The following is a 27500-nucleotide window of genomic DNA, read 5'->3' as shown; positions in this document are numbered from 1 at the left end:
AGATGCTGTAGGTCACACTTCAGGTGCTGCAGGTCACACTGCAGGTGTTGCAGGTCAAACTACAGATGCTGTAGGTCACACTTCAGGTGCTGCAGGTCACACTGCAGGTGCTGCGGGAATAGACTGAGAGAAGAGGATGGAGGACCAAGAGATATAACTGGAATTTAGGACATACGAGCCACAAGGATGTTAGGAAGTAATTCTTCAGCCTGAGAGTAGTTGAGAAGTGGAGCGACTTAGACGAAGATAAACCACAGAACGTGTTGGAGATCGAACCCATAGCGAGCGAGTCCTCCAAAATCACAGGCCAGTGCGCTAACCGCTGGACCAGGTGCCTCTTGAGTTTCGTTTACACGTGTTTTTTACTGTTTGGCGAGGACATGGAGGAAGCAAACACCGTTCACGCTTGTCAAGGTAATTAAGGCACGACCCGTGTGTGTGTGGGCAAAGAAACTACCACCTGTACCACGATCCACCTGTCTTTCCGAATGATTTCATCTTTCTGGTCATGTCACTGACTACAGTGTGATCATGCCACTGACAACAGTGTGATCATGTCACTGACAAGTGTGATCATGTCACTGACTAGTGTGATCATACCACTGACAACTGTGATCATGTCACCGACAATAGTGTGATCATGTCACTGACAACAGTGTGATCATGTCACTGACTACAGTGTGATCATACCACTGACAACAGTGTGATCATGTCACTGACAACAGTGTGATCATGCCACTGACAGCAGTGTAATCATGCCACTGACAACAGTGTGATCATGTCACTGACTACAGTGTGATCATACCACTGACAACAGTGTGATCATGTCACTGACAACAGTGTGATCATGTCACTGACAACAGTGTGATCATACCAATGACAACAGTGTGATCATGTCACTGACTACAGTGTGATCATACCACTGACAACAGTGTGATCATGTCACTGACAACAGCGTGATCATGCCACTGACAGCAGTGTGATCATACCACTGACAACAATGTGATCATGTCACTGACAACAGTGTGATCATGTCACTGACAACAGTGTGATCATACCACTGACAACAGTGTGATCATGCCACTGACAGCAGTGTGATCATACCACTGACAGCAGTGTGATCATACCACTGACAACAGTGTGATCATGCCACTGACAGCAGTGTGATCATACCACTGACAACAGTGTGATCATGCCACTGACAGCAGTGTGATCATACCACTGACAACAGTGTGATCATGTCACTGACAACAGTGTGATCATGCCACTGACAGCAGTGTAATCATGCCACTGACAACAGTGTGATCATGTCACTGACAACAGTGTGATCATACCACTGACAACAGTGTGATCATGTCACTGACAACAGTGTGATCATGCCACTGACAGCATTGTGATCATACCACTGACAACAGTGTGATCATGTCACTGACAACAGTGTGATCATGCCACTGACAGCAGTGTAATCATGCCACTGACAACAGTGTGATCATGTCACTGACAGCAGTGTTATCATGCCACTGACAACAGTGTGATCATGCCACTGACAGCAGTGTAATCATGCCACTGACAACAGTGTGATCATGTCACTGACAGCAGTGTGATCATACCACTGACAACAGTGTTATCACGTCACTGACAACAGTGTGATCATGCCACTGACAGCAGTGTTATCACGTCACTGACAACAGTGTTATCACGTCACTGACAACAGTGTTATCACGTCACTGACAACAGTGTTATCACGTCACTGACAACAGTGTTATCACGTCACTGACAACAGTGTGATCATGTCACCGAGAACAGTGTTATCACGTCACTGACAACAGTGTTATCACGTCACTGACAACAGTGTTATCACGTCACTGACAACGGTTGGTCATCTCTACCCTCCTCTCTCTCATATTGTTACTGTAGTTGTTGCTAGTTTCCTCTCGTTTGTTTTTTTCTATGTTGGGTTATACCCTCCCTCCCTTCCCCTCTTTCCACTCTTCCTTCTCCTCTTTCCTCCTTCCTTCCTTGCATACTTCTCTCTCTTCCTCTCTCCCTTATATTATGAATCTAATTTTATAATTTTTAAAGGTGTGGAGGAGTAAGCCAGTGGAAGGTCTCGGTCAGATAACCAGAAGCTCCAGCTGCGGGTCATCATAAGATTAAGACCCGCGTCAGGAAACACTTGTCCTGTTTCCTGACAAACCTCACCTAGAATTAGATACATGTGCAACATCTGGGTATCTTCAATTGTAGACGTTTCGCCAACTAGTGACTTAATCAATACAAGGACCTACTGTTGAGAAATCTATATAAAAAGATAAGGTAATCAGTCCCTCAGCCCTGGCTGAGGGACTGATTACCTGAATAGATAAAACTGTTCAGCTAGTAAGAACTCATTTAAAATTAACTCTTAAAATTTTCTCTTGTACGTTTAAAGATATATTTTTTCATATATGTTAATATAAAAATTAATAATTTTGTACCAAAAGAATCTCGGAAAACTTACCTAACCTTATTATAACAAGCGCAATTTAATTTAGCCTAATTATTAGCGAAATTATTGCATGCACAAATTTTCGCTTGCCTTATTCGGCAAGAAGAGACTTGCTATTTAAGCCAAAATTGTAAGTTTTATAAATAAAATTTCGCTCTGTTGCACAAGTAAAATTGGCAGATGTGTTTCTATACGTAGGAATTTCACAAAGGCAAATGTTTCAACCTTTTAAAACTCCTCTACTGAGGGTCTTTAACGTCATCAGAACCATTGTAGAATACTGGGAATGGCTTCAGTAACATTGGTCACTAGACACCTGCACATGCTGGGTGTTCCAAGAATTTGGGCCTAGTTACCGTACACCAGCGTTGAAAAGTTGATGGTGATGGGATGAGGTGTTAAATTTATTGAGACATAGGAAGACATAAGTACAATTATCATACATAGTGTATATTAAAGGAGAGAGAAAAAAGGCACAATACCGTGACTGGAACAATACTCAGTTAACCCGCACACAGGAGAGAGGAACTTACGACGTTTCGGTCGGTCTTGGACCAGTGAAAGTCAAAGTGACGTACCTCGTGCTATGAAAGAAATAACGAAAGTTGAAGGAAAAAATGAGACCATTTTCTGCCTTCGAGGAGATATAATCATTGGGGTTAGGATGGCTGGGTATTATACAGGTGATGTGGTTCATGTAACCATTGTCTCAGTGGTTACAGTAGATACCTGACTTGTTGTGTGTCAAGACATGTATATACATTGTGCGTAGTGGTGGTGGTTGTATGGTCGTAGTGGTTGTTGTAGTGGTGGTAGGGCAGGTAGGGGTGGTAGTGGTAGTGGTGATGGTGGTGGTGATGGTAGTGGTAGTAGTGGTCTACCTACCTGGAGTCTACCTGGAGGGCATTCCGGGGATCAACGCCCCCGCGGCCCGGTCCACGACCAGGCCTCCCGTGGATCAGGGTCTGATCAACGAGGCTGTTACTGCTGGCCGCACGCAATCCAACGTACGAACCACAGCCCGGCTGATCCGGCACCGTCTTTAGGTATCTGTCCAGCTCCCTCTTGAAGACAACCAGGGGTCTTCCCGTAATGCCCCTTATTGCTGGTGGGAGGCTGTTGAACAGTCTTGGGCCCCGGACACTTATTGTGTTTTCTCTTAGTGTATCAGTGACGCTCCTACTTTTCACTGGGGGTATGTTGCATCTCCTGCCAAGTCTTTAGCTTTCGTATGGAGTGATTGCTGTGTGCATATTAGGAACCAGTCCCTCCAGAATCTTCCAGGTGTAGATTATGTTATATATCTCTCGCCTGCGCTCTAGTGAGTACAAGTCAAGTGCTTCCAGGCGCTCCCAGTAGTTAAGGTGTTTGATGGAACTTATACGTGCAGTAAAGGTTCTCTGTACATTCTCTAGCTCTGCAATTTCACCTGCCTTGAATGGGGATGTTAATGTACAGCAGTATTCCAGCCTGGTGGTGGTAGTAGTGGTGGTGGTGGTAGTAGTGGTGGTGGTAGTAGTAGTGGTGGTAGTAACAACAGTGGAGGCAGACAATGGTTCCCGTGCTAAAAGGTCATTTGAAATATTTAAGGTAAATCTATCAGTCAGATGTTTAGTGTCCGACACTGTCTGCACCCCCACTCTCTCTCTCTCTGCACCCCACTCTCCCTCTCTGCACCCCCACTCTCCCTCTCTCTCTCTGCACCCCACTCTCTCTCTGCACCCCACTCTCCCTCTCTCTGCACCCCCACTCTCCCTCTCTCTCTGCACCCCACTCTCCCTCTGTCTGCACCCCCACACTCTCTCTCTGCACCCCACTCTCTCTCTCTCTCTGCACCCCACTCTCCCTCTCTCTGCACCCCCACTCTCCCTCTCTCTGCACCCCCACTCTCCCTCTCTCTCTGCACCCCACTCTCCCTCTCTCTGCACCCCCACTCTCTCTCTCTCTCTCTCTCTGCACCCCACTCTCTCTCTCTGCACCCCCACTCTCCCTCTCTCTGCACCCCCACTCTCCCTCTCTCTTCACGCCCTCCCCCACTCTCCCCCTCTCCCACCCTCCCTCCCTCCCTCCCTCTCATTCTCTCCCCACAACCTCCCTCTCTCCCTCCCTCTCTCTTCCTTCCATCTCTCTCTCTCTCTCTCTCTCTCTCTCTCTCTCTCTCTCTCTCTCTCTCTCTCTCTCTCTCTCTCTCTCTCTCTCTCTCTCTCTCGAATTTTCTTTATTAAATTTCCAATGTAATATTTCTTGGTCTTCATCTTTTGTTTTTGTTTTCCGTCTCTCACCTTCTCTTTCTCTCCCTTTTTTCCCTCTCACAATCCTTCTCTCCCTCTCAAAATCATTCTCTCTCTCACAATCCTTTTCTCCCTCACAATCCTTCTCTCCCTCACAATCCTTCTCTCCCTCACAATCCTTCTCTCCCTCACAATCCTTCTCTCCCTCACAATCCTTCTCTCCCTCACAATCCTTCTCTCCCTCACAATCCTTCTCTCCCTCACAATCTTTCTTCCTCTCAATCTTTTTTTTATTCTGTTCCATTATCTTCTCCCTCCCTTCCAAACTCTCTCTTCCTATTCTCATTTCCACCCTTTTTGTCCTTCCTTCTTCCTCCATCTCTCTCCAGTTCTTCCTCCATCTCACCCTCCAGTTCTTCCTCCATCTCACCCTCTAGTTCTTCCTCCATCTCACCCTCCAGTTCTTCCTCCATCTCACCCTCCAGTTCTTCCTCCATCTCTCCCTCCAGTTCTTCCTCCATCTCACCCTCCAGTTCTTCCTCCATCTCTCCCTCCAGTTCTTCCTCCATCTCACCCTCCAGTTCTTCCTCCATCTCACCCTCCAGGTCTTCCTCCACCTATCCCTCCAGTTCTTTCTCCATCTCTCCCTACAGTTCTTCCTCCATCTCACCCTCCAGTTCTTCCTCCATCTCACCCTCCAGGTCTTCCTCCATCTCTCCCTCCAGTTCTTTCTCCATCTCTCCCTCCAGTTCTTCCTCCATCTCACCCTCCAGTTCTTCCTCCATCTCACCCTCCAGTTCTTCCTCCATCTCACCCTGCAGGTCTTCCTCCATCTCACCCTCCAGTTCTTCCTCCATCTCACCCTCCAGGTCTTCCTCCATCTCACCCTCCAGTTCTTCCTCCATCTCACCCTCCAGTTCTTCCTCCATCTCTCCCTCCAGGTCTTCCTCCATCTCACCCTCCAGTTCTTCCTCCATCTCACCCTCCAGTTCTTCCTCCATCTCACCCTCCAGGTCTTCCTCCATCTCACCCTCCAGTTCTTCCTCCATCTCATCCTCCAGTTTCCTGGAACACTCCACTAATAAGCCGCACACAGGAGAGAGAGGAGCTTACCAAGACGTTTCGGTCCCAGTTGCACCATTTACAAAGTCACACTTACACAAAATAGTGAAGGAGCAGCTGCACGGATCATTTACTTCCAACACTCGTAAATACATATATAGTCGCTGGAACGTAGGAGACATACGTCATAATATATACTTGGTTGGTGCTTGAGGACCTCGTCCACAACCTGTACACTGCCACAACAACAATACTTATACAACACTACAACACTCACTCATACAACACTACAACACTCACTCATACAACACTACAACACTCACACAACACACCTCCAATACTCATTCAATTTTTCCCATATATTGATTTAAAATATTAGCTAAACGGGAAAACTGTGAGGGGAGGGAGGAGGGGGTACGCGCGTGGGCTCATTACACTCGAGTTCAGATATATTATTATTCCTGGGGAAGCACTAAACCCGTGGGACATAATCAGGTGTGATCCGAGGAAAAGTAGTATAGCTCCAGGTCCTTGGATCAAGAGTTCTTGAAGGGAAAGATCCAGTGACGGGGAGCGTGTCGTACCTCCCTACCAGGCTGCCGGCACCCGGCTGCCTGGCGCAAGAAGTACCATAACATTGACTGCTGAGGTTGTCTCTCTCACAGTGAGAGATAGTGTAGTCTTAACCTTGATGGTTCACCCTTCAAAACTAACGTTAAAAATTTTTCTTAATTGTTTACCCATGTACACGGGAAACATAGCAGTGACTGTGGGAGAATACCAGTGTTAATGACACCTTGACTGTGGGAGAATACCAGTGTTAATGACACCTTGACTGTGGGAGAATACCAGTGTTAATGACACTTGACTGTGGGAGAATACCAGTGTTAATGACACCTTGACTGTGGGAGAATACCAGTGTTAATGACACCTTGACTGTGGGAGAATACCAGTGTTAATGACACCTTGACTGTGGGAGAATACCAGTGTTAATGACACTTGACTGTGGGAGAATACCAGTGTTAATGACACCTTGACTGTGGGAGAATACCAGTGTTAATGACACTTGACTGTGGGAGAATACCAGTGTTAATGACACCTTGACTGTGGGAGAATACCAGTGTTAATGACACTTGACTGTGGGAAAATACCAGTGTTAATGACACCTTGACTGTGGGAGAATACCAGTGTTAATGACACCTTGACTGTGGGAGAATACCAGTGTTAATGACACCTTGACTGTGGGAGAATACCAGTGTTAATGACACTTGACTGTGGGAGAATACCAGTGTTAATGACACCTTGACTGTGGGAGAATACCAGTGTTAATGACACTTGACTGTGGGAGAATACCAGTGTTAATGACACCTTGACTGTGGGAGAATACCAGTGTTAATGACACTTGACTGTGGGAGAAAACCAGTGTTAATGACACCTTGACTGTGGGAGAATACCAGTGTTAATGACACTTGACTGTGGGAGAATACCAGTGTTAATGATACTTGACTGTGGGAGAATACCAGTGTTAATGACACTTGACTGTGGGAGAATACCAGTGTTAATGACACTTGACTGTGGGAGAATACCAGTGTTAATGACACTTGACTGTAGGAGAATACCAGTGTTAATGACACTTGACTGTGGGAGAATACCAGTGTTAATGACACTTGACTGTAGGAGAATACCAGTGTTAATGACACCTTGACTGTGGGAGAATACCAGTGTTAATGACACCTTGACTGTGGGAGAATACCAGTGTTAATGACACCTTGACTGGGAGAATACCAGTGTTAATGGCACCTTGACTGTGGGAGAATACCAGTGTTAATGACACCTTGACTGGGAGAATACCAGTGTTAATGGCACCTTGACTGTGGGAGAATACCAGTGTTAATGACACCTTGACTGTGGGAGAATACAAGTGTTAATGACACCTTGACTGTAGGAGAATACCAGTGTTAATGACACCTTGACAGGGAGAATACTAGTGTTAATGGCACCTTGACTGTGGGAGAATACCAGTGTTAATGACACCTTGACTGTGGGAAAATACCAGTGTTAATGACACCTTGACTGTGGGAGAATACTAGTGTTAATGACACCTTGACTGGGAGAATACCAGTGTTAATGACACCTTGACTGTGGGAGAATACCAGTCTTATTGACACCTTGACTGTGGGAGAATACCAGTGTTATTGACACCTTGACTGGGAGAATACCAGTGTTAATGACACCTTGACTGTGGGAGAATACCAGTGTTAATGACACCTTGACTGTGGGAGAATACCAGTGTTAATGACACCTTGACTGGGAGAATACCAGTGTTAATGGCACCTTGACTGTGGGAGAATACCAGTGTTAATGACATCTTGACTGGGAGAATACCAGTGTTAATGGCACCTTGACTGTGGGAGAATACCAGTGTTAATGACACCTTGACTGTGGGAGAATACAAGTGTTAATGACACCTTGACTGTAGGAGAATACCAGTGTTAATGACACCTTGACAGGGAGAATACTAGTGTTAATGGCACCTTGACTGTGGGAGAATACCAGTGTTAATGACACCTTGACTGTGGGAAAATACCAGTGTTAATGACACCTTGACTGTGGGAGAATACTAGTGTTAATGACACCTTGACTGGGAGAATTCCAGTGTTAATGACACCTTGACTGTGGGAGAATACCAGTCTTATTGACACCTTGACTGTGGGAGAATACCAGTGTTATTGACACCTTGACTGGGAGAATACCAGTGTTAATGACACCTTGACTGTGGGAGAATACCAGTGTTAATGACACCTTGACTGGGAGAATACCAGTCTTATTGACACCTTGACTGTGGGAGAATACTAATGTTAATGACACCTTGACTGTGGGAGAATACCAGTGTTAATGACACCTTGACTGTGGTAGAATACCAGTCTTATTGACACCTTGACTGTGGGAGAATACTAATGTTAATGACACCTTGACTGTGGGAGAATACCAGTGTTAATGACACCTTGACTGTGGTAGAATACCAGTGTTAATGACACCTTGACTGTGAGAGAATACCAGTGTTAATGACACGTTGACTGTGGTAATGAGGGTGGTGTGGTAGTGAGGGAGGTTTGGTGTTATGATTGTAGTGGGGGGGGGCGCTTGGCCGCCTGCGTGTTGCTGGTAGAGGAGGAGGAGGTGATGGTATAGGTCAGCTGGTGTGACTTTATCACTAAACTCACCTCCACCACCTGTGTGTCTACCAGCTGGACCGCGCCCCCTCACTCCATCCCCGCCCATACCCTCCACGCCCAATCCCTCCTCCACGCCCTCTCCATCCCCGCCCACTTCCTCCACGCTCCCCCATTCTCTGCACGCCTTCCCATGCCTCCCTGGCCAGCTCCTGCCACTGCTGGCAGTGTGACGTACACTGTCTGGTGAGGCAGACGTGTGTAGTGTTGTCTACCAGGTTAGTCTGTCTGCCTCGCCTCGCACACACTCTTCTCCAACCTTTGTGCTGAAGACTGTCTTTCTCACAAGCTGAAGACACGGTCTTTGTGACAAGCTGAAGACACGGTCTTTATGACAAGCTGAAGACACGGTCTTTGTGACAAGCTGAAGACACGGTCTTTATGACAAGCTGAAGACACGGTCTTTGTGACAAGCTGAAGACACGGTCTTTATGACAAGCTGAAGACACGGTCTTTGTGACAAGCTGAAGACACGGTCTTTATGACAAGCTGAAGACACGGTCTTTGTGACAAGCTGAAGACACGGTCTTTATGACAAGCTGAAGACACGGTCTTTGTGACAAGCTGAAGACACGGTCTTCGTGACAAGCTGAAGACACGGTCTTTGTGACAAGCTGAAGACACGGTCTTTATGACAAGCTGAAGACACGGTCTTTGTGACAAGCTGAAGACACGGTCTTTATGACAAGCTGAAGACACGGTCTTTGTGACAAGCTGAAGACACGGTCTTTATGACAAGCTGAAGACACGGTCTTCGTGACAAACTGAAGACACTGTCTTTGTGACAAGCTGAAGACACTGTCTTTGTGACAAGCTGAAGACACTGTTTTTGTGACAAGCTGAAGACACTGCCTTTGTGACAAGCTGAAGACACTGTCTTTGTGACAAGCTGAAGACACTGCCTTTGTGACAAGCTGAAGACACTGTTTTTGTGACAAGCTGAAGACACTGCCTTTGTGACAAGCTGAAGATACTGTCTTTGTGACAAGCTGAAGACACTGCCTTTGTGACAAGCTGAAGACACTGTTTTTGTGACAAGCTGAAGACACTGTTTTTGTGACAAGCTGAAGACACTGTTTTTGTGACAAGCTGAAGACACTGTTTTTGTGACAAGCTGAAGACACTGCCTTTGTGACAAGCTGAAGACACTGTCTTTGTGACAAGCTGAAGACACTGCCTTTGTGACAAGCTGAAGACACTGTTTTTGTGACAAGCTGAAGACACTGCCTTTGTGACAAGCTGAAGATACTGTCTTTGTGACAAGCTGAAGACACTGCCTTTGTGACAAGCTGAAGACACTGTTTTTGTGACAAGCTGAAGACACTGTTTTTGTGACAAGCTGAAGACACTGTTTTTGTGACAAGCTGAAGACACTGTTTTTGTGACAAGCTGAAGACACTGCCTTTGTGACAAGCTGAAGACACTGCCTTTGTGACAAGCTGAAGATACTGTCTTTGTGACAAGCTGAAGACACTGTTTTTGTGACAAGCTGAAGACACTGTTTTTGTGACAAGCTGAAGACACTGTTTTTGTGACAAGCTGAAGACACTGTTTTTGTGACAAGCTGAAGACACAGTCTTCATGACAAGGTGAAGACACTGTCGGTGTGGTTGATACTAACGCAGGCCGGGAGAGGTGAGGCAGGACAATGGTACGATGGTACGTCTTGCAGGCTTAGTGAGTGATGGTACACACACTCACGTGTGTGTGTGCGTGTGTGTGTGTGTGTGTGTGTGTGTGTGTGTGTGTGTGTGTGTGTGTGTGTGTGTGTGTGTGTGTGTGTGTGTGTGTGTGTGTATGTGTGTGTGTGTGTGTGTGTGTGTGTGTGTGTGGGTGGGTGGGTGGAAAGTAGGCCTATCACAGTGCCCCGCTGTTCTTGAAGGAGGGCCACCGTCTCAAGATACTTTAGTGCCAGACCAAAGCAATCTGGAATGTATGACTGATGGGAGAAAGAACAAAATTTGTTTGAGAGACCTAATTTGAAGGACATTTGAGTTATATAGGGGAAATATTGAGGATATTTGAGTTATATAGAGAAAAGTTTGGGAACCTTGGTGTTATATAGAAAATTTTAAAGGATATTTGAAATATTTTGTAAAACTTTGGGGAGGTGCCAGTCCTCGAGGGGAGACACAACCAGAACATTACTGATGCTTGTTGTCACAGATGTGTGAATGATGATACATATACATGTGTATGTTAAGATGAACCTGTGAGCAATACCTTGGTGACTGACAACACTGGTGACTGACAACACTGGTGACTGACAACACTGGTGACTGACAAACCTGTTGACTGACAACACTGTTGACTGACTGACAACACCTTGTTAATAACGACTCAAGGAATAATAATAATAACAATAATAATAATAATAATAATAATAATAATAATAATAATAATAATAATCTCTTGCTTAGAGAACAAACAGAAATTCATGATAGAAGAGAAGGGTGATAGATTAGATAATTAGTACACTCACAAGAGGAGAAAATATGTACTCTACTTGTACTCTCATAATGAAAAGTGTACACCACTTGTACTCCTATGGTGAAAACTGTACTGCCCTTGTACCTGATAATATATACATGGGAGATACTTGATATTATATATACATGGGAGGTACTTGATAATATGTACATGGGAGATACTTGATTATATATACATTATTGTTAAATACGTGGGAGATAAGTGATAATATATACATAAGACATGATTATGTATACATGGGATATACCTGATAATATATACATGGGATACACCTGATAATATATACATGGGATATACCTGATAATATATACATGGGATATACTTGATAATATATACATGGGATATACTTGATAATATATACATGGGATATACTTGATAATATATACATGGGATATACTTGATAATATATACATGGGATATACTTGATAATATATACATGGGATATACTTGATAATATATACATGGGATATACCTGATAATATATACATGGGATATACTTGATAATATATACATGGGATATACCTGATAATATATACATGGGATATACCTGATAATATATACATGGGATATACTTGATAATATATACATGGGATATACTTGATAATATATACATGGGATATACCTGATAATATATACATGGGATATACTTGATAATATATACATGGGATATACCTGATAATATACACATGGGATATACCTGATAATATATACATGGGATATACTTGATAATATATACATGGGATATACTTGATAATATATACATGGGATATACCTGATAATATATACATGGGATATACTTGATAATATATACATGGGATATACCTGATATACACGTGGAGCAGTGCCACAAGGTATCAGAGACACGTGAAGAGAACAGACTAGACAACGACTTGTGGAATGGCAAAATCAGTCAGGTTGTGATCACGGTGCAGGATTGCAGGTCGCTAACAGCAACAACCTTCTTGATCGTGGATGTAGCGGTAGTGCTAAGAGCGTGGTGCTAGGAGTGTGGTGGTGCTAGGAGCGTGGTGGTGGTGCACCAACAAGTGGCTAAGATTCTCTGTGATCAATACCCGACCACCACCACCACCCACCCCATCACACACACACACACACACACACACACACACACACACACACACACACACACACACACACACACACACATACACACACAAGCACACACATACACACATTTCTTCAGTCAGAGAGTTGTCAGGAAGTGATGTAGTGGAGGCAGGATCCATACATAGCTTTAAGAAGAGGTATGACAAAGCTCATGGAGCAGGAAGAGTGACCCAGTAGCGACCAGTGAAGGGGCGGGGCCAGGAGCTATGACTCAACCCCTGGAACCACAAGTAGGTGAGTACACACACACACACACACACACACACACACACACACACACACACACACACACACACACACACACACACACAGCATGCAGCACCAGTTTGGAACCCGCACCGGGTCAAGCACGTAAAGAAATTAGAGAAAGTGCAAAGATTTGCGACCAGGTTAGTTCCAGAGCTAAGGGGAATGTCCTATGAAGAAAGGTTGAGGGAAATCGGCCTGACGACACTGGAGGACAGGAGGGATAGGGGAGACAAAATAACGACATACAAAATACTGCGTGGAATAGACAAGGTGGACAGAGACAAGATGTTCCAGAGATGGGACACAGAAACAAGGGGTCACTCTTGGAAGTTGAAGACTCAGATGAGTCACAGGGATGTTAGGAAGCAGTTCTTCAGTCATAGAGTGGTCAGGAAGTGGAACAGTCTGGCGAGCGATGTAGTGGAGGCAGGTTCCATACAGGAACCAAACATAGGTCCTCTCTCTCCCTGCTCATGGAGCAGGGAGAGAGAGGACCTAGTAGCGTTCAGTGAAGAGGCGGGGCAAGGAGCCGAGTCTCGACCCCTGCAACTACAATTAGGTGAGTATACACAGACACACACACACACACACACACACACACACACACACACACACACACACACACACACACACACACACACACACACACACACACACACACCTACACACACACACCTACACACACACACACACACCTACACACACACACACACCTACACACACATACACACATACACACACACTACTGGAGACCTATGACAAGGTGACAGCACTAAGACAAGAGAGGGAAGGGTGGGTAAATTATATTTTCTTGGACTGTAAGAAGGCTTTTGACACAGTTCCACACAAGAGATTAGTGCAAAAGCTGGAGAACCAGGCGGGTATAATAGGGAAGTCACAGCAGTGGATCAGAGAATTCCTGACAGGAAGACATGACCGAGTCATGGTAGGTGTCAGAGTGGACGCCTGTTACGAGCGGGGTTCCACAGGGGTCAGTCCTAGGAATAGATTCATAAGTGTCTCTGTTTGTGAACGATGTGAAGTTAATGAGGAAAATGCAATCGGAGGAGAACCAGGCAGGACTACAAAGGGATCTGGACAGGCTGCAGGCCTGGTCCAGAAACTGGCTCCTGGAGTTCAACCCCACCAAGTGCAAAGTCATGAAGATTGGGGAAGGGCAAAGAAGATCGCAGACAGAGTACAGTCTAGGGGGCCAAAAACTACAAGCTCAATCAAGGAAAAGGATCTTGGGGTGAGTATAATACCGAGCACATCTCCCGAGGCGCACAACAACCAGATAACTGCTGCAACCTATGGGCGCCTAGCAAACTTAAAAATAGCTTTCCGACATCTCAGTAAGGAATCGTTTAGGACCCTGTACACTGTACGTCAGGCCCATATTGGAGTATGCAGCACCAGTTTGGAACCTACACCTGGCTAAGTACGCCAGAAAACTTAGAGAAAGTGCAAAGGTTTGCAACGAGACTAGTCCCGGAGTTAAGGGGCATATCCTACGAGGAGAGGTTAAGGGAAATCGGCCTGACTACAGTGGAGGACAGGGGAGACAGGGGGATATGATAATAACATAAAATACTGAGAGCAGTCGATAAGTTGGACAGAGACAGGATGTTCCAGAGATGGGACGCAGCAACAAGGGGTCACAATTGGAAATTAAAGACTCGTATGAGTCACAGGGATGTTAGGAAGTACTCCTTCAGTCATAGAGTTGTAAGGAAGTGGAATAGTCTGTGAAGTGATGTAGTGGAGGCAGGAGTCATACATAGTTTTAAGAAGATGTATAATAAAGCTCATGGAGCAGGGAGAGAATAGACCTAGTAGCCACCAGCGAAAAGGCGGAGTCAGGAGCTATGACTCGACCCGTGCAACCACAGTTGAGTGAGTACACACACAAAAACGCACACAAAAATTAATTTTTTACAGCAGTATTAATTATTATTATTATTATTATTATTATTATTATTATTATTATTATTATTATTATTATTATTATTATTATTATTATTGTACGAGTGTGGGATATGGAATTAGTAAGTATGATAGTAGTGTGGGAGATGGTACCATTATTCCTGGCCTAACTGACACATCTGCCCACCATGACAGGCTAGACTGCTACCATACACTTGACTGTTACCACAGAAACACTGTAATATACCACAGTCTTACCGTAGAAACCATCGCAATCTACTGAGTACTGCAGTGTTACCATGGAAGTGCCATAATTACCATATACCAGAGTGCTACCATGGAAACACCATGATCTACAATATAGTGCAGTGTTACCATGGAAACACCATGAACATGGGCGTGTAGCAACCATTGGGCAAGATTGGAGCATGGTAAAGATTCTCTTCAGGAATGTCATGGGTTACGGTGAGTCATGGGTTATAGTGAGTCATGGGTTATAGTGAGTCATGGGTTACGGTGAGTCATGGGTTATAGTGAGTCATGGGTTACTGAGAGTCATGGGTTATGGTGAGTCATGGGTTATAGTGAGTCATGGGTTACTGAGAGTCATGGGTTACGGTGAGTCATGGGTTATAGTGAGTCATGGGTTACTGAGAGTCATGGGTTACGGTGAGTCATGGGTTATAGTGAGTCATGGGTTACTGAGAGCCATGGGTTACAGTAAGTCATGTCATGGGTTATTGTGAACTGTTACATAGGAACGTTAAGAACATGGAGGAGCACTGCAGGGGGCCTACTGGCCCATATTAGGCAGTCCCAACTCTCACCCATCCACACCCCTCACCCACCCACACCCTCACCCACCCACACCCTCACCCACCCACACCCTCACCCACCCACGCCCTCACGCACCCTCACCCACCCACGCCCTCACGCACCCTCACCCACCCACACCCTCACCCACCCACGCCCTCACGCGCCCTCACCCACCCACACCCTCACCCACCCACACCACCCACCCACACCCTCACCCACCCACACCCTCACGCACCCTTACCTACCCACATCAACACCCACACCCTCACCCACCCACACCCTCATCCACCCACACTCACGCACCCTCACCTACCCACATCAACACCCACACCCTCACCCACCCACACCCTCATCCACCCACACTCTCACGCACCCTCACTTACCCACATCAACACCCACACCCTCACCCACCCACACCCACACCCTCATCCACCCACACTCTCACGCACCCTCACCTACCCACATCAACACCCACACCCTCACCCACCCACACCCACACCCTCATCCACCCACACTCTCACGCACCCTTACCTACCCACATCAACACCCACACCCTCACCCACCCACACCCACACCCTCATCCACCCACACTCTCACGCACCCTTACCTACCCACATCAACACCCACACCCTCACCCACCCACACCCACACCCTCATCCACCTACACTCTCACGCACCCTCACCTACCCACATCAACACCCACACCCTCACCCACCCACACCCTCATCCACCCACACTCACGCACCCTCACCTACCCACATCAACACCCACACCCACACCCACCCACACCCTCACCCACCCACACCCACACCCACACCCTCACCCACCCACACCCTCACCCACCCACACCCTCACCTACCCACACCCACACCCACACCCTCACCCACCCACACCCTCACCCACCCACACCCTCACCCACCCACTCATCTACTTGTCGGTATATTATACAGTTTTTATCATAATTTGCCTAAGCTATTTTTACGAGTACTCAAGGTTGTCGCTTGAGTGACGGTACTCGGGTACTCAAGGTTGTCGCTTGAGTGACGGTACTCGGGAGTTTGTTCCACTCATCCACAACTCTGTTATCAAACCAGTGCCTTCCTCTATCTCTTCTAAAGTCTAAATCTGTCCAGACTGTGGAGCAAAACTCTTCTCCAGGCTCAGGGACTGACCACCTCAAAGCTACGTCTTCAAGGGAGATGGACTGAGGACATCGTCTTTACATCTCTGCTGCTTCTGTACATGTATGGTATACAATACCGACAAGATGAAAATTTAGACACATGTGCAACATCTGGGTATCTTTATTGTAGACGTTTCGCCAGCCAGTGGCTTTATCAATACAAATTCCAGGACATAATTGGAAAGCAGTAGAACTAGAGGTAATCAGTCCCTCAGTCCTGGAGTTGGTGTGAAGAGCACCGTGGTTGTGAAGATTCTGGAGCACAGGAAAGAAGGCTGGCGCTTATATACTGGCGTCAGGTGGAAAGGGACGGTCTGGAACGATATTTGTGTACTAAAATTGTGTACGCTAAACTAGGCCGTCAGAATTTTACGGCCTATTTTAGCGTCATTGGCAAACAATGTGTTGTATCTACATTGAGAAGCCCTGTACTCCATGGAGGAGTGGAGTACAAGGCATCATGATTATTATTATTATTATTATTATTATTATTATTATTATTATTTTGTATTATTATCTTTGGGCCTGTCTACATTCCTGTCTATGTCTCATTACGTTCCTGTCTGTGTATCAGTTAGTGTCAGCGTCCCCGTCTGTGACCCGTTTGTATTTCCCGGCCGCTGCGTATCGCGTTTTCCGATTTGATATTTTTTTGGGTCAGTAAATATCGCTAATTGCTTTCTGAGTTAACACCAACACTTGTGAAACTTACGGTCACTTCTGGGTACTGACAGGGCAGTTTTAATGTCGTTATTAACTAAACGACAGATCTCGTTGGTTCACTTATAATTCTGATGATTCACTTAATGTTTTGTGTTGTGTCAGAGTAGCGGAAGCAGGTGTGTGTTGCCTGATCACTGGTAGGGAGGTGTTGTAACACACACGACACCTAGGTGCTGTGAGACAGTGTTGGGTGGTAGTGAGTGTTGTAACACACACGACACCTAGGTGCTGTGAGACAGTGTTGGGTGGTAGTGGGTGTTGTAACACACACGACACCTAGGTGCTGTGAGAGTGGTGGGTGGTAGTGGGTGTTGTAACACACACGACACCTAGGTGCTGTGAGACAGTGTTGGGTGGTAGTGTTGTAACACACACGACACCTAGGTGCTGTGAGACAGTGGTGGGTGGTAGTGAGTGTTGTAACACACGACACCTAGGTGCTGTGAGACAGTGGTGGGTGGTAGTGAGTGTTGTAACACACGACACCTAGGTGCTGTGAGACAGTGGTGGGTGGTAGTGAGTGTTGTAACACACACGACACCTAGGTGCTGAGACAGTGGTGGGTGGTAGTGAGTGTTGTAACACACACGACACCTAGGTGCTGTGAGAGTGGTGGGTGGTAGTGGGTGTTGTAACACACGACACCTAGGTGCTGTGAGAGTGGTGGGTGGTAGTGAGTGTTGTAACACACGACACCTAGGTGCTGTGAGACAGTGGTGGGTGGTAGTGAGTGTTGTAACACACACGACACCTAGGTGCTGTGAGAGTGGTGGGTGGTAGTGGGTGTTGTAACACACGACACCTAGGTGCTGTGAGACAGTGGTGGGTGGTAGTGGGTGTTGTAACACACGACACCTAGGTGCTGTGAGACAGTGGTGGGTGGTAGTGAGTGTTGTAACACACACGACACCTAGGTGCTGTGAGAGTGGTGGGTGGTAGTGAGTGTTGTAACACACGACACCTAGGTGCTGTGAGACAGTGGTGGGTGGTAGTGGGTGTTGTAACACACACGACACCTAGGTGCTGTGAGACAGTGGTGGGTGGTAGTGAGTGTTGTAACACACACGACACCTAGGTGCTGTGAGAGTGGTGGGTGGTAGTGGGTGTTGTAACACACGACACCTAGGTGCTGTGAGACAGTGGTGGGTGGTAGTGGGTGTTGTAACACACACGACACCTAGGTGCTGTGAGACAGTGGTGGGTGGTAGTGAGTGTTGTAACACACGACACCTGGGTGCTGTGAGACAGTGGTGGGTGGTAGTGGGTGTTGTAACACACACGACACCTAGGTGCTGTGAGACAGTGGTGGGTGGTAGTGAGTGTTGTAACACACGACACCTGGGTGCTGTGAGACAGTGGTGGGTGGTAGTGGGTGTTGTAACACACACGACACCTAGGTGCTGTGAGACAGTGGTGGGTGGTAGTGAGTGTTGTAACACACGACACCTGGGTGCTGTGAGACAGTGGTGGGTGGTAGTGGGTGTTGTAACACACGACACCTAGGTGCTGTGAGACAGTGGTGGGTGGTAGTGAGTGTTGTAACACACGACACCTGGGTGCTGTGAGACAGTGGTGGGTGGTAGTGAGTGTTGTAAGACACGACACCTAGGTGCTGTAAGACAGTGGTGGGTGGTAGTGAGTGTTGTAACACACACGACACCTAGGTGCTGTGAGACAGTGGTGGGTGGTAGTGGGTGTTGTAACACACACGACGCCTAGGTGCTGTGAGACAGTGATTGGTGGTAGTGAGTGTTGTAACACACGACACCTAGGTGCTGTGAGACAGTGGTGGGTGGTAGTGAGTGTTGTAACACACACGACACCTAGGTGCTGTGAGAGTGGTGGGTGGTAGTGAGTGTTGTAACGCACACGACACCTAGGTGCTGTGAGAGTGGTGGGTGGTAGTGAGTGTTGTAACACACACGACACCTAGGTGCTGTGAGACAGTGGTGGGTGGTAGTGAGTTGTAACACACACGACACCTAGGTGCTGTGAGACAGTGGTGGGTGGTAGTGAGTGTTGTAACACACACGACACCTATGTGCTGTGAGAGTGGTGGGTGGTAGTGAGTGTTGTAACGCACACGACACCTAGGTGCTGTGAGAGTGGTGGGTGGTAGTGAGTGTTGTAACACACGACACCTAGGTGCTGTGAGACAGTGGTGGGTGGTAGTGAGTGTTGTAACACACGACACCTAGGTGCTGTGAGACAGTGGTGGGTGGTAGTGAGTGTTGTAACACACACGACACCTAGGTGCTGTGAGACAGTGGTGGGTGGTAGTGTGTTGTAACACACGACACCTAGGTGCTGTGAGACAGTGGTGGGTGGTAGTGAGTGTTGTAACACACACGACACCTAGGTGCTGTGAGACAGTGGTGGGTGGTAGTGAGTGTTGTAACACACGACACCTAGGTGCTGTGAGAGTGGTGGGTGGTAGTGAGTGTTGTAACACACGACACCTAGGTGCTGTGAGACAGTGGTGGGTGGTAGTGAGTGTTGTAACACACACGACACCTAGGTGCTGTGAGACAGTGGTGGGTGGTAGTGAGTGTTGTAACACACGACACCTAGGTGCTGTGAGACAGTGGTGGGTGGTAGTGAGTGTTGTAACACACGACACCTAGGTGCTGTGAGACAGTGGTGGGTGGTAGTGAGTGTTGTAACACACGACACCTAGGTGCTGTGAGACAGTGGTGGGTGGTAGTGAGTGTTGTAACACACGACACCTGGGTGCTGTGAGACAGTGGTGGGTGGTAGTGAGTGTTGTAACACACACGACGCCTAGGTGCTGTGAGACAGTGGTGGGTGGTAGTGAGTGTTGTAACACACAACACCTAGGTGCTGTGAGAGTGGTGGGTGGTAGTGAGTGTTGTAACACACGACACCTAGGTGCTGTGAGACAGTGGTGGGTGGTAGTGAGTGTTGTAACACACACGACACCTAGGTGCTGTGAGACAGTGGTGGGTAGTAGTGAGTGTTGTAACACACGACACCTAGGTGCTGTGAGACAGTGGTGGGTGGTAGTGAGTGTTGTAACACACGACACCTAGGTGCTGTGAGACAGTGGTGGGTGGTAGTGAGTGTTGTAACACACGACACCTAGGTGCTGTGAGACAGTGGTGGGTGGTAGTGAGTGTTGTAACACACGACACCTAGGTGCTGTGAGACAGTGGTGGGTGGTAGTGAGTGTTGTAACACACGACACCTAGGTGCTGTGAGACAGTGGTGGGTGGTAGTGAGTGTTGTAACACACGACACCTAGGTGCTGTGAGACAGTGGTGGGTAGTAGTGAGTGTTGTAACACACGACACCTAGGTGCTGTGAGACAGTGGTGGGTGGTAGTGAGTGTTGTAACACACGACACCTAGGTGCTGTGAGACAGTGGTGGGTGGTAGTGAGTGTTGTAACACACGACACCTAGGTGCTGTGAGACAGTGGTGGGTGGTAGTGAGTGTTGTAACACACGACACCTAGGTGCTGTGAGACAGTGGTGGGTGGTAGTGAGTGTTGTAACACACGACACCTAGGTGCTGTGAGACAGTGGTGGGTAGTAGTGAGTGTTGTAACACACGACACCTAGGTGCTGTGAGACAGTGGTGGGTGGTAGTGAGTGTTGTAACACACGACACCTAGGTGCTGTGAGACAGTGGTGGGTGGTAGTGAGTGTTGTAACACACGACACCTAGGTGCTGTGAGACAGTGGTGGGTGGTAGTGAGTGTTGTAACACACGACACCTAGGTGCTGTGAGACAGTGGTGGGTGGTAGTGAGTGTTGTAACATACGACACCTAGGTGCTGTGAGACAGTGGTGGGTGGTAGTGAGTGTTGTAACACACGACACCTAGGTGCTGTGAGACAGTGGTGGGTAGTAGTGAGTGTTGTAACACACGACACCTAGGTGCTGTGAGACAGTGGTGGGTGGTAGTGAGTGTTGTAACACACGACACCTAGGTGCTGTGAGACAGTGGTGGGTGGTAGTGAGTGTTGTAACACACGACACCTAGGTGCTGTGAGACAGTGGTGGGTGGTAGTGAGTGTTGTAACACACGACACCTAGGTGCTGTGAGACAGTGGTGGGTAGTAGTGAGTGTTGTAACACACGACACCTAGGTGCTGTGAGACAGTGGTGGGTGGTAGTGAGTGTTGTAACACACGACACCTAGGTGCTGTGAGACAGTGGTGGGTGGTAGTGAGTGTTGTAACACACGACACCTAGGTGCTGTGAGACAGTGGTGGGTGGTAGTGGGTGTTGTAACACACGACACCTAGGTGCTGTGAGACAGTGGTGGGTGGTAGTGAGTGTTGTAACACACGACACCTAGGTGCTGTGAGACAGTGGTGGGTGGTAGTGAGTGTTGTAACACACGACACCTAGGTGCTGTGAGACAGTGGTGGGTGGTAGTGAGTGTTGTAACACACGACACCTAGGTGCTGTGAGACAGTGGTGGGTAGTAGTGAGTGTTGTAACACACGACACCTAGGTGCTGTGAGACAGTGGTGGGTGGTAGTGAGTGTTGTAACACACGACACCTAGGTGCTGTGAGACAGTGGTGGGTGGTAGTGAGTGTTGTAACACACGACACCTAGGTGCTGTGAGACAGTGGTGGGTGGTAGTGGGTGTTGTAACACACGACACCTAGGTGCTGTGAGACAGTGGTGGGTGGTAGTGAGTGTTGTAACACACGACACCTAGGTGCTGTTAGCCTAATATGAGAATATTGTATTTATTTGCAGTCAATATTCGTCATATTAATGTTAATGTTGACTCGAGTAGCGTCTGTCACTGTCAACACTGACCACTGGTTCAGTGGAGCACTGACCACTGGTTCAGTGGAACATTGACCACTGGCTCAGTGGAACACTGACTACAGGTTCAGTGGAACACTGACCACAGGTTCAGTGGAACATTGACCACTGGCTCAGTGGAACACTGACTACAGGTTCAGTGGAACACTGACCACAGGTTCAGTGGAACATTGACCACTGGTTCAGTGGAACAATGACCACTGGTTCAGTGGAACACTAACCACAGGTTCAGTGGAACACTGAGCACAGGATCAGTGAAACACTGACCACAGGTTCAGTGGTACACTAACCACATGTTCAGTGGAACATTGACCACTGGTTCAGTGGAGCACTGACCACTGGTTCAGTGGAGCACTGACCACTGGTTCAGTGGAACACTGACCACTGGTTCAGTGGAACACTAACCACAGGTTCAGTGGAACACTGACCACAGGTTCAGTGGAACATTGACCACTGGTTCAGTGGAACAATGACCACTGGTTCAGTGGAACACTAACCACAGGTTCAGTGGAACACTGAGCACAGGATCAGTGAAACACTGACCACAGGTTCAGTGGAGCACTGACCACTGGTTCAGTGGAACACTGACCACTGGTTCAGTGGAGCACTGACCACTGGTTCAGTGGAACACTGACCACTGGTTCAGTGGAGCACTGACCACTGGTTCAGTGGAACACTGACCACTGGTTCAGTGGAGCACTGACCACTGGTTCAGTGGAACACTGACCACTGGTTCAGTGGAGCACTGACCACTGGTTCAGTGGAACACTGACCACTGGTTCAGTGGAGCACTGACCACTGGTTCAGTGGAACACTGACCACTGGTTCAGTGGAACACTGACCACTGGTTCAGTGGAACACTGACCACTGGTTCAGTGGAACACTGACCACTGGTTCAGTGGAACACTGACCACTGGTTCAGTGGAGCACTGACCACTGGTTCAGTGGAACACTGACCACTGGTTCAGTGGAGCACTGACCACTGGTTCAGTGGAACACTGACCACTGGTTCAGTGATGTCAGTTATGTCTGTATACCTTGTACATGTACTTGTAGAAATATAATTATTATTATTATTATTATTATTATTATTATTATTATTATTATTATTATAAAAATGATATAATGAGTGCATGAAGGTTGGAATATAGGACTGGTTGAAGCAGGGATCACTCTTCTTGCTGTGACTGTTACATAAAGGAGGAGCACTGCAGCAGGCCTGTTGGCCCATGCTTGGCAGATCCTTCACAAATCCAGCCCACTAACAGCATAAAGGCTACCCAAGCAATAAGCTTTATTAATCCTATTTGGTTTAGAAAGACACGTAAGGAAACACTATGACATATTTATTAGGAAATGTTTCGGTCCTGGGACCTTGATCACTTCTAACATACAGACGTAGAAAGACATTATATGTTGTCAACAGTTGTGTTGTGATGGTTTTACTGTTGGTCTGGCGGTGCTACAACGTGTGTGTGTGTGTGTGTGTGTGTGTGTGTGTGTGTGTGTGTGTGTGTGTGTGTGTGTGTGCACCCTACCTGTGACGAAATGATGTACAGGCAATGTACGTGGGAGGAAATGATGCACACAGTGTAATACTGTACATGGGATGGGAGGAGGATGGGTCCTCCTCCACTATCCCGGGCTGTGAATGACCCTTCTTTACGACCTCTCTCTGTCTCTCTCTGTCTCTCTCTCTCTCTCTCTCTCTCTCTCTCTCTCTCTCTCTCTCTCTCTCTCTCTCTCTCTTTCTCTCTCTTTCTTCTACTGCTACTACTACTATATAGAATAGGGCAACAGCACACTACCGATGTATTCAATTTTGTTGAATCTCTTCTAACTTCCTCTCACTTCCCACTCCCTCTCCCTTCTAACTCCCTCTCTCTTCCCACTCCCTCTCTCTTCCCACTCCCTCTCCCTTCCCACTCCCTCTCCCTTCTAATTCCCGCTTTCATCTAAATCTCCCTCTCTCGTCTAACTCCCTCTCTTAACTTCCTCTCTCTTCTAGTTCTCCCTCTCTTTTTCCCACTTTTCCTTCCCACTCTTCCCACTCCCTCTCTCGCTGTTTTACCTTTAGAACATGAAGCCCCATGAAGCCCCAGCCTTGTTCGGTAGTCTGCTGCCACTATCCTTAATTGAACCCCAGTATCCTTATCTGAGCCCCAGTATCCTTAACTGAACCCCAGTATCCTTATCTGAACCCCAGTATCCTTATCTGAGCCCCAGTATCCTTATCTGAGCCCCAGTATCCTTATCTGAACTCCAGTTTTAAATGGGTGGCCTGGTGGTTAACGCTCTCGCTTCACTCGGTGAGGGCCTGGGTTCGATTCCCAGCCAGAGTAGAAACATTGGACGTGTTTCTTTCCACCTGTTGTCTATGTTCCCCATCAGTAAAATGGGTACCTGGGTGTTAGTCGACTGGTGTGGGTCGCATCCTGGGACACTGACCTAAGGAGGCCTGGTCACAGACCGGGCCGCGGGGGCGTTGACCCCCGGAACTCTCTCCAGGTATCTCTCCAGGTACCAGCACTCCTGGATACCCAGCTGAGAAGGTAATCAGCCCCCACCTAGCACAAGCCCCCTAGCCCCTGCCTATCTCAGCAGAGGGCAGCAGTCCCCTTGTAGGAGGTCTAGCTCAAGCTCCCAAGCCCCTGCCTATCTCAGCAGAGGGCAGCAGTCCCCTCGTAGGAGGTCTACCCTGCAGCAGACAGCAGCTGGATAGGACCAACGGAACGACTTGCCTCTTGACAATCGATAGCCCCGGACTGCATGATCCCATGTTGGTCTGTCTGTCTGTCTGTTGGCTGTCTGTGGACCCGCTTGTTGGTCTGTCTGCTGGCTGTCTGTGGGCTTGCTTGTTGGTCTGTCAGCTGACTGTCTGTGGACCTGCTTGTTGGTCTGTCTGCTGGCTGTCTGTGGACCCGCTTGTTGGTCTGTCTGCTGGCTGTCTGTGGATCTGTTTATTGGTCTGCTGTCTGCTGACTATCTGTAGACCCGCTTGTTGGTCTGTCTGCCTGATGAACTCACGACGGTCTTCTAACTGTTGCAAGGGAACAACCCACGTTGTCAGTCCACTTAAGTTGAAAGGGAACCAGATGGAGTGTTAGAATTACAGGGAATAACGGTTAGGATTATACTAAGTGTACGTTGTGTTATTGAAAGTTATAGGCAAGACAGAAAGTAGGATCATAAAGGAACAAGGAGGATTACAAAGGGATTATGTAGGATCAAGGAGGATTACAGAGGAATTATGTAGGATCAAGGAGGATTACAGAGGAATTATGTAGGATCAAGGAGGATTACAGAGGAATTATGTAGGATCAAGGAGGATTACAGAGGAATTATGTAGGATCAAGGAGGATTACAGAGGAATTATGTAGGATCAAGGAGAATTACAGAGGAATTATGTAGGATCAAGGAGGATTACAGAAGAATTATGTAGGATCAAGGAGGATTACAGAGGAATTATGTAGGATCAAGGAGGATTACAGAGGAATTATGTAGGATCAAGGAGGATTACAGAGGAATTATGTAGGATAAAGGAGGATTACAGAGGAATTATGTAGGATCAAGGATGATTACAGAGGAATTATGTAGGATCAAGGAGGATTACAGAGGAATTATGTAGGATCAAGGAGGATTACAGAGGAATTGTGTAGGATCAAGGAAGATTACAGAGGAATTATGTAGGATCAAGGAGGATTACAGAGGAATTATGTAGGATCAAGGAGGATTACAGAGGAATTATGTAGGATCAAGGAGGATTACAGAGGAATTATGTTGGATCAAGGAGGATTACAGAGGAATTATGTAGGATCAAGAAGGATTACAGAGGCACAAGGAGGCTTACTGGATAACAAGAGGGATTACTGAATAACAAGAGGGATTACTGAATAACAAGAGGGATTACTGAATAACAAGAGGGATTACTGAATAACAAGGAGGATTACTGAATAACAAGAGGGATTACTGAATAACAAGGAGGATTACTGAATAATCTCAATGTACATACACCAAGAGATGTATTTCTCTGTGTATATACTCCGAGAGTTGTATATCTCTGTGTATATACACTGAATTTAGTGAATATATCAGTATATATATGCACCTGGAAACACAAGAAAGAAGGAAGGAGCACTGCAGCAGACCTACTGGCCCGTGCTAGGTAGATCTATCTCTCACGTACCCTACACTCACTAATGTAGCAGTCCAACCTATATTTAAAGCTACACAAAGTTCTTCCCTCAATGACACTACCTGGGAGTTAGTTCCACTCATCTACAACTTTATTGCCAAACAAGTACTCACCAATATCCTTTCTAAATCTTTCATCCATGGCTGTGAGTCCTGTCTTGGTAAGATATATTCAGTACGTATTATATATCTCATGTACGTATTCCTGTTTTCCATTTGTACACCTCAACCATATATTCACTAATTCTACGGCTTTTCCAAAGAGTGAAAGTTCATTGCCTTCTGTCTGTTTTTGTGGGATAAAGTTGTAATACACGGGATCAACTTCGTCACGCTTCTCTGTACGTCTTCCAGCGCATTTACGTCCCTCCTGTAATGCGGTGAACTGCGCAGAATAATTTAAACGAGGCTTGACCAAGGCTATATAAACTTAAAGTGTAATCAGAGGACTCGTATTATTTATACTTCTTGATGTCCAGCCAGGTTTTGTATTCGCTTTATTGCGAACACTGAGGCGCTGTTTTCTTGGCTTTAAATTACTGCTAACCAGAACTCCTAAATCTTTTTCAGGATCACTACTACGACCACAACATTAACCTGTCCAGGTCATCCTCTAACTCTCTACTGTAGTATATGTCAGAAATTATCAGTGTATATAGTCCAAGATTAGTGAATCTTTCAGTGTATATACTCCAAGATTAGTGAATCAGTGTATATACCCCGAGATTAGTTAATCTCTCAGTGTATATACCCCGAGATTAGTGACTCTCTCAGAGGTTACAGGAAGTACAAAACTTGCCACAGATGCAGCCTGTATTCCTTACGTGATGCAGCACTGCCCAAACTTTCTAGTTATTAACGTTACAGCTCAGGTAACAGCAGACTTAGTGGTGTGGCCGGTGTTTCAGACATATTATCGTCCTCAGCTGGTGTGTGGCGGGGAATATTGTCTGTAACTCTTGTTTCACCTT

General features: G+C 46.9%; 1 protein-coding gene across 1 annotated transcript in view; it reads left to right on the top strand.

The window, feature by feature from the left end:
- LOC128695569 (uncharacterized) overlaps positions 1-27500 on the top strand; it is an 854631-nt gene that overhangs the window by 334359 nt on the left and 492772 nt on the right. The window lies entirely within an intron of this gene.

Source organism: Cherax quadricarinatus, chromosome 42 (assembly GCF_038502225.1).
Source record: "Cherax quadricarinatus isolate ZL_2023a chromosome 42, ASM3850222v1, whole genome shotgun sequence".
Taxonomy (NCBI): domain Eukaryota; kingdom Metazoa; phylum Arthropoda; class Malacostraca; order Decapoda; family Parastacidae; genus Cherax; species Cherax quadricarinatus.
Note: the sequence above shows the minus strand (reverse complement) of the source record. Positions and strands in the feature narration are given on the sequence as shown.